Here is a 12,240-nt window from a genome sequence, read left to right on the forward strand (position 1 = left end):
GTAAGCTACTACAAACAGCATATTGAACGCATTATTGTGGCCAAGATAGTTACGAAGCCCACGCCTACCACAGTGGTACAGGTTTATATGCCGACTAGCTCTGCAGATGACGAAGAAATTGAAGAAATGTATGATGAAATAAAAGAAATTATTCAGATAGTGAAGGGAGATGAAAATTTAATAGTCATGGGTGACTGGGATTCGTCAGTAGGAAAAGGGAGAGAAGGAAACGTAGTAGGTGAATATGAATATGGATTGTGGCTAAGAAATGAAAGAGGGAGCCGTCTGGTAGAATTTTGCACAGAGCACAACTTAATCATAGCTAACACTTGGTTCAAGAATCATAAAAGAAGGTTGTATACATGGAAGAAGCCTGGAGATACTGACAGGTTTCAGATAGATTATATAATGGTAAGACAGAGATTTAGGAACCAGGTTTTAAATTGTAAGACATTTCCAGGGGCAGATGTGGACTCTGGCCACAATCTATTAGTTGTGAACTGTAGATTAAAACTGAAGAAACTACAAAAAAGTGGTAATTTAAGGAGATGGGACCTGGATAAACTGACTAAAGCAGAGGTTGTACAGAGTTTCAGGGAGAGCATAAGGGAACAATTGACAAGGAGGGGGGAAAGAAATACATTAGAAGAAGAATGGGCAGCTTTGAGGAATGAAGTAGTGAAGGCAGCAGAAGATCAAATAGGTAAAAGGACGAGGGCTAGTAGAAATCCTTGGGTAACAGAAGAAATATTGAATTTAATTGATGAAAGGAGAAAATATAAAAATGCAGTAAATGAAGCAGGCAAAAACGAATACAAACGTCTCAAAAATGAGATCAACAGGAAGTGCAAAATTGCTAAGCAGGGATGGCTAGAGGACAAATGTAAGGATGTAGAGGCTTATCTCACTAGGGGTAAGATAGATACTGCCTACAGGAAAATTAAAGAGACCTTTGGAGAAAAGAGAAGCACTTGTATGAGTATCAAGAGCTCAGATGGAAACCCAGTTCTAAGCAAAGAAGGGAAAGCAGAAAGGTGGAAGGAGTATATAGAGGGTCTATACAAGGGTGATGTACTTGAGGACAATATTATGGAAATGGAAGATGATGTAGATGAAGATGAATTGGGAGATATGATACTGCGTGAAGAGTTTGACAGAGCACTGAAAGACCTGAGTCGAAACAAGGCCCCGGGAGTAGACAACATTCCATTAGAACTACTGACAGCCTTGGGAGAGCCAGTCCTGACAAAACTCTACCATCTGGTGAGCAAGATGTATGAGACAGGCGAAATACCCTCAGACTTCAAGAAGAATATAATAATTCCAATCCCAAAGCAAGCAGGTTTTGACAGATGTGAAAATTACCGAACTATCAGTTTAATAAGTCACGGATGCAAAATACTAATGCGAATTCTTTACACACGAATGGAAAAACTAGTAGAAGCCAACCTCGGGGAAAATCAGTTTGGATTCCGTAGTAATGTTGGAACATGTGAGGCAATACTGACCCTACGACTTATCTTAGAAGCTAGATTAAGGAAAGGCAAACCTACGTTTCTAGCATTTGTAGACTTAGAGAAAGTGCAGTAGCCACCAGAAAGATCGCGGGAGGCGCACATCGGCACGGCACGGCGCGTCACGGACGGTAGTTGCTGCATATAGAGTCCCGTCCACTAGAGGGCACGCGAGAATTCGGCCGCGACCTCTGCCAGTGGAACAACAACAACAACAACAACAACAACAACAACTCGGGCAGCACGGGCCGTGCCCAGTCAGTTCACATCGGGCATGCCTATGAGACAGTTCCTGGTCCACTCTGAAGTGCGACGGAAAACGTGAACCGTGTTACTACACAATTCGCGACGAGTAGGGTCGTTCTTTCGTGTGTTGCGTTGTCGTTCCGGTTTCGCAGCATATCCGCGGCACCGAGGAATTAGTGCGGGTTTTGGTTGAGAATCAGGCGGAGCTCATGGCCACCATGAAACAAGTGCTTCCTGCGTTGCTCTCCACGCCATCTGCTCCAGCGCAGTTCCCTCCTCCCTTTCCCCCTTATGACGAGACGGCGGAGGATTGGGATGCGTATGAACATAGCCTTCGGCAGCATTTCCAGGCGTTTCATGTTGTTGATGCGGAGGTATGTCGTGCTCTTTTCTTGTCTTGGATATCTCCCTCGCTGTATCAAGTTTTGCGGCAGCTAGTGCCGTTGCAGGAACCCTCGTCCTTGTCTTTTGACACTTTGTGTTCATTACTGTCTTCATATTATCGCTGCCGCACGCATGTTGTGGCGGCTAGGGTCGAGTTCTATCAATGCAAGAAGCAGCCCCATCAGTCTTACCGGGTGTGGGCCGCTACCCTGCACGGTCTTGGTCGCAAGTGTCATTTTGTCACGGAGCAGTCGCGAGAGTCGTATGCCCACGTTGTGGTGCGCGACGTCATTGTTCGTTCAGCCCCTGATAGGGAGGTCCAGCAACGGGCCCTGCAGTTAGAAGACCCTTCCCTAGAGGAAGTCCTGTCCATTGCTCAATCGTATGAAGTCTCTCATGCCACAGGTCAACATTTGGAAGCGTGGTGCGACGTCGCGGTGGTTCAGGGTGGCGCGGCCGCGTCCACTGCGTCTGGGGTGGACGACGTGCGAGCGCTACAATCTGGCCGTTACGGCTGCTCCTGCACGGCGCGTAAACAGAGTTCCGGCCGCCGGCCCCTGTTTCCGTCCTGTGCGTCGTGCTATATACATCACGATTGGTTGGAGTGCCCCCAGTGTTGGGCCATTTGTTGCAAATGTAATAAAAAAGGACACATTGCTAAAGTTTGCCCCTCAGCCTCAAAAGAATCGAAGGACGCAGTTACATAGGACATGGACATTGACATTCAGGAAGTTTCATCGGGCCAGGCTCCCGACGCATCGGCACACAAACTGTTTATCGATGTATCGGTTCGGTCGTGCCGATTACAACTGCAAGTAGATACGGGCGCGGCAGTTTCTTTGTTGAATGCACAAACTTACTCCGACCTTGGGTCGCCCCCGTTGGCGCCAGTTTACCGGCGTCTACGCGGTTATGGTAAACAGTTCATTCCCCTACTGGGTCAATTCACTACCGACGTGACTTACAAATCAGTCACTCGGCCTATTACTTTTATTGTTGTCAGTGATGCGAGCTCCGCTAACCTTTTTGGCTTGGATGCCTTTCAAGCTTTCGATTTTTCTATCACTGACACCATACAGTTGGTCTCCGAAGATGTTCCCTATCAATCATTAGAATCTTTGATCTCTGACTTTCCGGATATCTTTGAGGAGGGCCTGGGGCGTGTTTCAGACTTTGAAGCTCACTTAACGTTGAAGGCGTAGACTCGCCCGCGTTTTCTACGCGCAAGGCAGATCCCCTTGGCTCTCCATCCTCAGGTAAAAGAAGAGGTAGACCAGCTGGCAGCCCTAGGGGTCGTTCTTCCCATTTCTTCTGGTGAGTGGGCTTCGCCCCTCGTTATTGTCAGGAAACCCTCGGGAAAATTATGTCTTCGTGGCGATTTCAAGGTCACCATTAATTCCCAATTGGTGGGGGACACCTATCCTTTGCCTCGTGCTGATGAATTGTTCTCCGCCATGGCGGGAGGCCAATATTTTTCGAAAATCGATCTTTCAGAGGCTTATCGTCAGATACCTCTTGATGAGGACTCCAAACGGCTGGCGGTTGTCAACACCCCGTTTGGCCTTTACCAATACCAGCGGTTGGCCTTCGGAAAATCCAGTGCCCCAGCGATATTCCAGCGTTATCTTGAACACGTCACGTCGACAGTCCCTCATTGTATTAATTACCTGGACGACATAATTGTCACGGGCCGCAGCACGAAGGAACACTTGCACAAACTTCGCACCCTCTTTCTCAAATTCAGGTCCGTGGGCTTGCGTTGCAACCTGCGTAAGTCAAACTTCTTCCAACCGTCCATTGAGTATGTGGGCTACACAATCTCTCGGCACGGCGTCCAGCCGCTAGGAAGGTTGGTCCAAGGTATCGTTGACCTTCCGCGGCCCGCTTCGCTGAAGGAGTTACAAGCTTTTTTAGGCAAGATTACCTATTACCACCGGTTCATTCCCAGGGCTTCCACCATCGCCCGCCCCCTGTACTGCCTTCTGCACAAGGGTGTTCCTTTTGATTGGTCGCCTGCACGCGAGCAAGCGTTCACCTCATTGAAAGGCCTCCTCACGTCAGCGCCATGTTTGGCTACTTTTGACCCCCATAAGCCGTTGGTCCTGGCTACAGATGCTTCGCAGTATGGGGTGGGGGCGGTCCTGGCCCATCGCAACACAGATGGTTCCGAGCAGCCACAGGCGTTTGCGTCTAAAACTCTCAGTCCCACACAGGCCCATTACTCCCAGGTAGAAAAAGAGGCTTTGGCCATTGTCTACGCTGTTACCAAGTTTCACCCTTTCTTGTATGGCATGAAGTTTCAGTTAATCACTGACCATAAGCCGTTAATATCATTATTTGGCCCCACCTCTCAGATTCCGTATAGGGCAGCCCACAGACTACAGCGCTGGGCCTTGTTCCTCTCTAAGTACCATTATGACATTCATTTTCGCCCTACCGGACAGCATGCCGACGCAGACGCTCTTTCCCGTCTTCGATCGAGAGGAGATTATGTGTTTTCATTTGGATGTGGCGTCCCGCCAAGTGGTTGATGGCTTCCCGATCACTAGTTCTAGAGTCACCAGGGAAACAGCAGCTCACCCGGTTCTCCGGCAAGTGGTTCGCCTCATTCAGCAGGGGTGGTCGTCCCGACCTCCAGGCCGGGCCTCGGACCCTCTTCGTAATTATTTTGTTCTACGAGACCGCCTCTCCGTCTTGGAAGGAGTTCTCCTTCTGGCTATCGATGATACAGCTCCTCGCGTGGTTGTTCCTGCAAGTTTGCGAAGGGAAGTCCTCACGTTATTACATGAGGGGCACAGGGGTGTTTCCCGTACTAAAACCTTGGCTTGCAGACATGTGTACTGGCCCGGTATTGACAGAGAAATTGAGCACTTGGTGGCCGCCTGTTCCCAGTGTGCGAGCCAACAGGCATCTCCCAGGTCAGCGTTCTCTTCATGGCTGCCTGCAACCCAGGCATGGGAACGTGTTCACATTGATTTTTGCGGGCCAGTTTATCAATGGCTTTTGGCTCATTGTCATTGATGCTTATTCCCGATTTCCATATGTGGTTTGCTGCTCCTCAACCACTTCAGAAGTTATAATCCGGGCACTAGCAAAAATCTTTTCTGTGGAAGGTCTGCCAGTCACCCTGGTCTCGGACAATGGACCTCAGTTTATGTCTCAGACCTTCCAGGATTTTTGTAGGCGCTTCGGTATTCGGCACGTTTGCTCTCCCCCCCTTTCATCCACAATCAAATGGGGAAGCCGAGTGCTTGGTGTGCACATTTAAAACGCAGATGAAAAAGTATGTGCACGAATTTCCTACGGAGGAGGCGTTGACGTTTTTCCTGACGGCATACCGGACCACACCTATGGGAGAACGCAGCCCCGCAGAGCTCCTCCAGGGGTGCCAACCTAGGACTCTGCTGCACCTCCTCCGGCCCAGTCCTCACTAGTCTTCGCAATACGGAGTACCCGGCTTTCCACCGGGTATGTCAGTCTGGGCACGTGGGTTTGGTCGCAATCCACGTTGGATACCGCCGGTGGTCCTGCGCCGAAATGGCCGCCGGCTCTATACCTTGCAGACGGGGGACCGGGAGGTACGTCGTCACCAAAATCAGCTACGTCCACGTTTGGGCACCCACCCTCCGACCCCTCGGGCACCAGCTTCCCCATTGCCGGCACCTGTGTTGGTTTCTCAGGGGACGCTACCACCCCTCCCCCCTGTGATTCCGCCGCACTGCGATGGCTCTCAGCCTTGGCAGCCTCCAGTAGCTCCAGCACCGGCATCGCCATCATTAGCGATGCCCCAGCGAGAGCTGGCCCCCCTCGCAGGCCCGGTTTCTCAGGAGGCTGGTTCACCTGTGGTCGTCCCTTCTCCATCGTCCCCGCCAGTGGGTCTTGCCCTTCCCGGGGTGGACCAGGATCCAGAGTTCAACGGTCTGTCTTCCGTTCTGTCCCGGGCTCCAGTGGTGGGACGACGGGGGCCTCTTCGTGTGGGTCACTTCCAGCCGTATTCGAAGGTTCCAGCTCGAGGGTTGGCAGATCCCCTCGACTCGAGCCTTCCGATGGACGTGGAGGTCATCACTCCTGCACGATGCTCCACATTCCGAAGCAGTGGCTCACAATGGCTTCATCCCCCGAAGGAGGAGTGCAGTAGCCACCAGAAAGATCGCGGGAGGCGCACATCGGCACAGCGCATCACGGACGGTAGTTGCCGCAAATAGAGTCCCGTCCACTAGAGCGCACGCGAGAATTCGGCCGCGACCTCTGCCAGCGGAACAACAACAACAACAACAACAACTCAGGCAGCACGGGCCGTGCCCAGTCAGTTCACATCGGGCATGCCTATGAGACAGTTCCCAGTCTACTCTGAAGTGCGACGGAAAACGTGAACCGTGTTACTACAGAAAGCTTTTGACAATGTTGACTGGAATACTCCCTTTCAAATTCTGAAGGTGGCAGGGGTAAAATATAGGGAGCGAAAAGCTATTTACAATTTGTACAGAAAGCAGATGGCAGTTATAAGAGTCGAGGGACATGGAAGGGAAGCAGTGGATGGGAAGGGAGTGAGACAGGATTGTAGCCTCTCCCCGATGTTATTCAATCTGTATATTGAGCAAGTAGTGAAGGAAGCAAAAGAAAAATTCGGAGTAGGTATTAAAATCCATGGAGAAAAAATAAAAACTTTGAGGTTCGCCGATGACATTATAATTCTGTCAGAGACAGTCAGAGAAATTTGTTAACATCGAGTATAGATTTAAGTGTCAGGAAGCAGTTTCTGAAAGTATTTGTATGGAGTGTAGCCATGCATGGAACTGAAACATGGACGATAAATAGTTTGGACAAGAAGAGAATAGAAGCTTTCGAAATGTGGTGCTACAGAAGAATGCTTAAGATTAGATGGGTAGATCACATAACTAATGAGCAAGTACTGAATATGATTGGGGAGAAGAGAAGTTTGTGGCACAACTTGACTAGAAGAAGGGATCAGTTGGTTGGACATGTTCTGAGGCATCAAGGGTTCGCCAATTTAGTATTGGAGGGCAGCGTGGAGGGTAAAAATCGTAGAGGGAGACCAAGAGATGAATACACAAAGCAGATTCAGAAGGATGTAGGTTGCAGTAGGTACTGGGAGATGAAGAATCTTGCACAGGATAGATTAGTATGGAGGGCTGCATCAAACCAGTCTCAGGACTGAAGACCACAACAACATGAAATGTGTACAATTAGATTCACAGGACATGATGATAGGCATAATATAAGAATAACTGCTACTGCCCAGTGCCATATTCCAGAAGGAGATCAAGAAGTAGAGGAGGAATTTCATGATATTTGGTAATGAGAAATGGAATCATAGTTGAAAGGTCTAGCTAGCCTTTGCTAATGATGTGGCAATAATTTCATAATTTTGAGAAACATTCGAGATACATGTTGAAACATTCTAGGAGTTTACTGCAAAGAACAAACTAATGTTACATGCATAAAGGGCACATTGTGGACAATGGAAACCGATACAGAACAACTAACATGTTAAAGAAGGTAGATAAATTCGGCAGGGGACAACGCAGACAGGACTACCCGGAAGAGTGCTAGTGGAAAGGGCAAGAAAGTCGGCAACTGTATACCAACTAGGGACAACAGTTGTTACAATAATCAGTATTACCTTTATCAAAATTGAGGCATTAAATAACTGGAATATTGCAGTGAGCTGTGCTGGAAGCAGTGTGGAGTAATGGTTAGCATCGCTGGCTAGCACACTGCAGGTTGCCTCTCTGGATCCGATGTCCAGCAGAAGTGTGTTATTATGTATTTATGATTCTTAGAAGTTTCTCAAAATCTCTTATATTTGTAATGTTTTCATATTCTGTAATATTCAAAATTTGTACAAATAGCAGCACACTTTATCCAGGAGACAGTTCTGTTCTGTCTGTATATTGGCATTCATAACAAACATGCTTTCAGTGATAAGTGCTGTGCTTCATCTATGACCCCAACTGTGTATTTGGATTTGCTTGTTGTTACGACTTAAGTTTGGTGGAGATGCAGAGTAACCAAAGTACCGTGGTGCCAGTTAAGCAATGCAAAAGCCATTGCCTATACAGACAGGGACCAGAATACAAACAATACATCGTTCCTGAGGTCTGTATTTTCAGCAGACCAATGGATTCCAAAACAACAGTAAGTCAGCTGCACATTGGCATCCATAAGTGTCTTCTGGAAATGCTGGTTGGGAGCTGACAATAGGCTGAAAGGATGTGACGTAGTCACCAATTACGACAAGTAGGATGGCGTGATATGTTTGGAAAATGTGTACTTCTAAGTTGACAGCACAGCTCAGTAATGATTCAAAAGCTATGAAGAGAAGCTGAATAACCAGGACAAATTCTAGGACTAGGAAAAAAAAACAAAGTTTGACGGTCAGCAGCAAGTTGCTTGGTGTAAAACCAACGAAGAAACAGGCTCATCATTATGGACAAATGACACAGTCCTACTTACAGAATGTTTTGGCTCTGTACAACATTGTAAATCTGAAAATTACGGAAGCTGAGAAAATCCCACACTTGATGAAAGAAGCCAAAGAAGACAGCTCTTTTAGTAAACGATGCCATAACAACAGAGGATTTCATAAAGCGATGCCTGCGCAGCAAGGAAATGCAACAGAAGATAGTCAAATGAAAGAGGTATGGTTGACTTCTGAACATGGTCCCTTTGATAGTTGTGGAAAACCATCACAGCCCCGCCTCTCTCATATGCTGTTTAGCGAGAGAAGAGGTACGTCAGTTTACAGCAGCCAGAACTGTCAGACTGAATACACAAGAGATAGCAGCCACAAAAGTGAACCTTGTACATTGGACGGTAACAGATACTCTTGAAGAAAAGGTGTATCGATCTTTAGTAATAATCTCCGTCACTAGATAAATGCGCCAGTAATAATGAGCTTGGCCATCTGAGACATCTGTCACATGATAATCCAGCATTCGACCTATGGAATTATAACCAACTCCTCCGTCAAGTACAATGCCCTATGGAAGACTCAAAATTTGCAAGAAAGAGGACATCACACAGGTATCTTTCCTTTGTGGACACTCTGGACACATTGTATGCTACCGTGGAGAAAGAAGACGTTTGGTCAATGTCTATTACACAAACGTTGCAAGATATTGACCATCATGACAGTCCTATTTATGCCAATCAAAAGCAGTCAATTGTAGTCAACCTGTGGAATGAAGTCCATTGTCTTACCCTTTATAAGATCACTTCCCACCATGCCAAAGCCATTCCCTGCCACCATACAGAAATATCAGCCCCTTTCCTAGCTGTCCAATTCAAGAAAACTAAGTGAAACGATTATCTGTAGAGCTGAGGCAACCACAGGTGAAATTCCCCCATGGATGACAGTTACTAAGATGACAAGAAATCTCATCATTGTCAAAATTGACAGCCAACCTGTTAGATTATTTACTGACTCACAGACTTCTTTTTCTATAAATGTCAAACATTTTATCACTGCCAGGGAGAGAAGACTTTATTCCAATCTGAAAGTGATTGTGCTGAAGGTTGTAAATGGGAAATACATCCACTTGATACGAAAGTCTTCCCCCATGAACCATGGACCTTGCCGTCGGTGGGGAGGCTTGCGTGCCTCAGCGATACAGATGGCTGTACTGTAGGTGCTACCACAATGGAGGGGTATCTGTTGAGAGGCCAGACAAACATGTGGTTCCTGAAGAGGGGCAGCAGCCTTTTCAGTAGTTGCAGGGGCAACAGTCTGGATGATTGACTGATCTGGCCTTGTAACATTAACCAAAATGGCCTTGCTGTGCTGGTACTGCGAACGGCTGAAAGCAAGGGGAAACTACAGCCATTATTTTTCCCGAGGACATGCAGCTTTACTGTATGATTAAATGATGATGGCGTCCTCTTGGGTAAAATATTCCGGAGGTAAAATAGTCCCCCATTTGTATCTCCAGGCGGGGACTACTCAAGAGGACGTCGTTATCAGGAGAAAGAAAACTGGCATTCTACGGATTGGAGCGTGGAATGTCAGATCCCTTAATCGGGCAGGTAGGTTAGAAAGTTTACAAAGGGGAATGGATAGGTTAAAGTTAGATATAGTGGGAATTAGTGAAGTTCGGTGGCAGGAGGAACAAGACTTTTGGTCAGGTGAATACAGGGTTATAAATACAAAATCAAATAGGGGTAATGTAGGAGTAGGTTTAATAATGAATAAAAAAATAGGATTGCGGGTAAGCTACTACAAACAGCATAGTGAACGCATTATTATGGCCAAGTGACACGAAGCCCAGACCTACTACAGTAGTACAAGTTTATATGCCAACTAGCTCTGCAGATGACGAAGAAATTGAAGAAATGTATGACGAAATCAAAGAAATTATTCAGATATTGAAGAGAGACGAAAATTTAATAGTCATGGGTGACTGGAATTCGAGAGTAGGAAAACGGAGAGAAGGAAACATAGTAGGTGAATATGGATGGGGGGTAAGAAATGAAAGAGGAAGCCATCTGGTAGAATTTTGTACAGAGCATAACTTAATCATAGCTAACATTTGGTTCAAGAATCATAAAAGAAGGTTGTACACATGGAAGAATCCTGGAGATACTAGAAGGTATCAGATAGATTATATAATGGTAAGACAGAGATTTAGGAACCAGATTTGAAATTTTAACACATTTCCAGGGGCGGATGTGGACTCTGACCACAATCTATTGGTTATGAACTACAGATTAAAACTGAAGAAACTGCAAAAAGGTGGTAATTTAAGGAGATGGGACCTGGATAAACTGAAAGAACCCGAGGTTGTAGAGAGTTTCAGGGAGAGCATAAGGGAACAATTGACAGGAATGGGGGAAAGAAATACAGTAGAAGAAGAATGGGTAGCTCTGAGGGATGAAGTAGTGAAGGCAGCAGAGGATCAAGTAGGTAAAAAGACGAGGGCTAATAGAAATCCTTGGGTAACAGAAGAAATATTGAATTTAATTGATGAAAGGAGGAAATATAAAAATGAAGCAGGCAAAAAGGAATACAAATGTCTCAAAAATGAGATCGACAGGAAGTGCAAAATGGCTAATCAGGGATGGCTAGAGGACAAATGTAAGGATGTAGAGGCTTGTCTCACTAGGGTTAAGATAGATACTGCCTACAGGAAAATTAAAGAGACCTTTGGAGAGAAGAGAACCACTTGTATGAATATCAAGAGCTCAGATGGCAACCCAGTTCTAAGCAAAGAAGGGAAGGCAGAAAGGTGGAAGGAGTATATAGAGGGTTTATACAAGGGCGATGTACTTGAGGACAATATTATGGAAATGGAAGAGGATGTAGATGAAGATGAAATGGGATATACAATCTGCGTGAAGAGTTTGACAGAGCACTGAAAGACCTGAGTCGAAACAAGGCCCCGGGAGTAGACAACATTCCATTAGAACTACTGATGGCCTTGGGAGAGCCAGTCCTGACAAAACTCTACCATCTGGTGAGCAAGATGTATGAGACAGGTGCAATACCCTCAGACTTCAAGAAGAATATAATAATTCCAATCCCAAAGAAAGCAGGTGTTGACAGACATGAAAATTACCGAACTATCAGTTTAATAAGTCACAGCTGCAAAATACTAACGCGAATTCTTTACAGACGAATGGAAAAACTGGTAGAAGCATACCTCGGGGAAGATCAGTTTGGATTCCGTAGAAATGTTGGAACATGTGAGGCAATACTAACCTTACGACTTATCTTAGAAGAAAGATTAAGAAAAGGCAAACCTACGTTTCTAGCATTTGTAGACTAAGAGAAAGCTTTTGACAATGTTAACTGGAATACTCTCTTTCAAATTCTGAAGGTGGCATGGATAAAATACAGGGAGCGAAAGGCTATTTACAATTTGTACAGAAACCATATGGCAGTTATAAGTGTCGAGGTGCATGAAAGGGAAGCAGTGGTTGAGAAGGGAGTGAGACAGGGTTGTAGCCACTTCCCGATGTTATTCAATCTTTATATTGAGCAAGCAGTAAAGGAAACAAAAGAAAAATCGGAGTAGGTATTAAAATTCATGGAGAAGAAATAAAAACTTTGAGGTTCGCCGATGACATTAATTCTGTC

At 46.1% G+C, this 12,240-nt stretch overlaps 2 protein-coding genes across 3 annotated transcripts in view; both read left to right on the forward strand.

Moving 5' to 3' along the window:
• LOC126203252 (rabankyrin-5) overlaps positions 1-12,240 on the forward strand; it is a 621,526-nt gene that overhangs the window by 510,003 nt on the left and 99,283 nt on the right. The gene's annotated exons all lie outside the window — the stretch shown is intronic.
• LOC126203253 (rabankyrin-5-like) overlaps positions 1-12,240 on the forward strand; it is an 85,292-nt gene that overhangs the window by 42,291 nt on the left and 30,761 nt on the right. The gene's annotated exons all lie outside the window — the stretch shown is intronic.

This window comes from Schistocerca nitens, chromosome 9 (genome assembly GCF_023898315.1).
Source record: "Schistocerca nitens isolate TAMUIC-IGC-003100 chromosome 9, iqSchNite1.1, whole genome shotgun sequence".
NCBI classification, from domain to species: Eukaryota; Metazoa; Arthropoda; class Insecta; order Orthoptera; family Acrididae; genus Schistocerca; species Schistocerca nitens.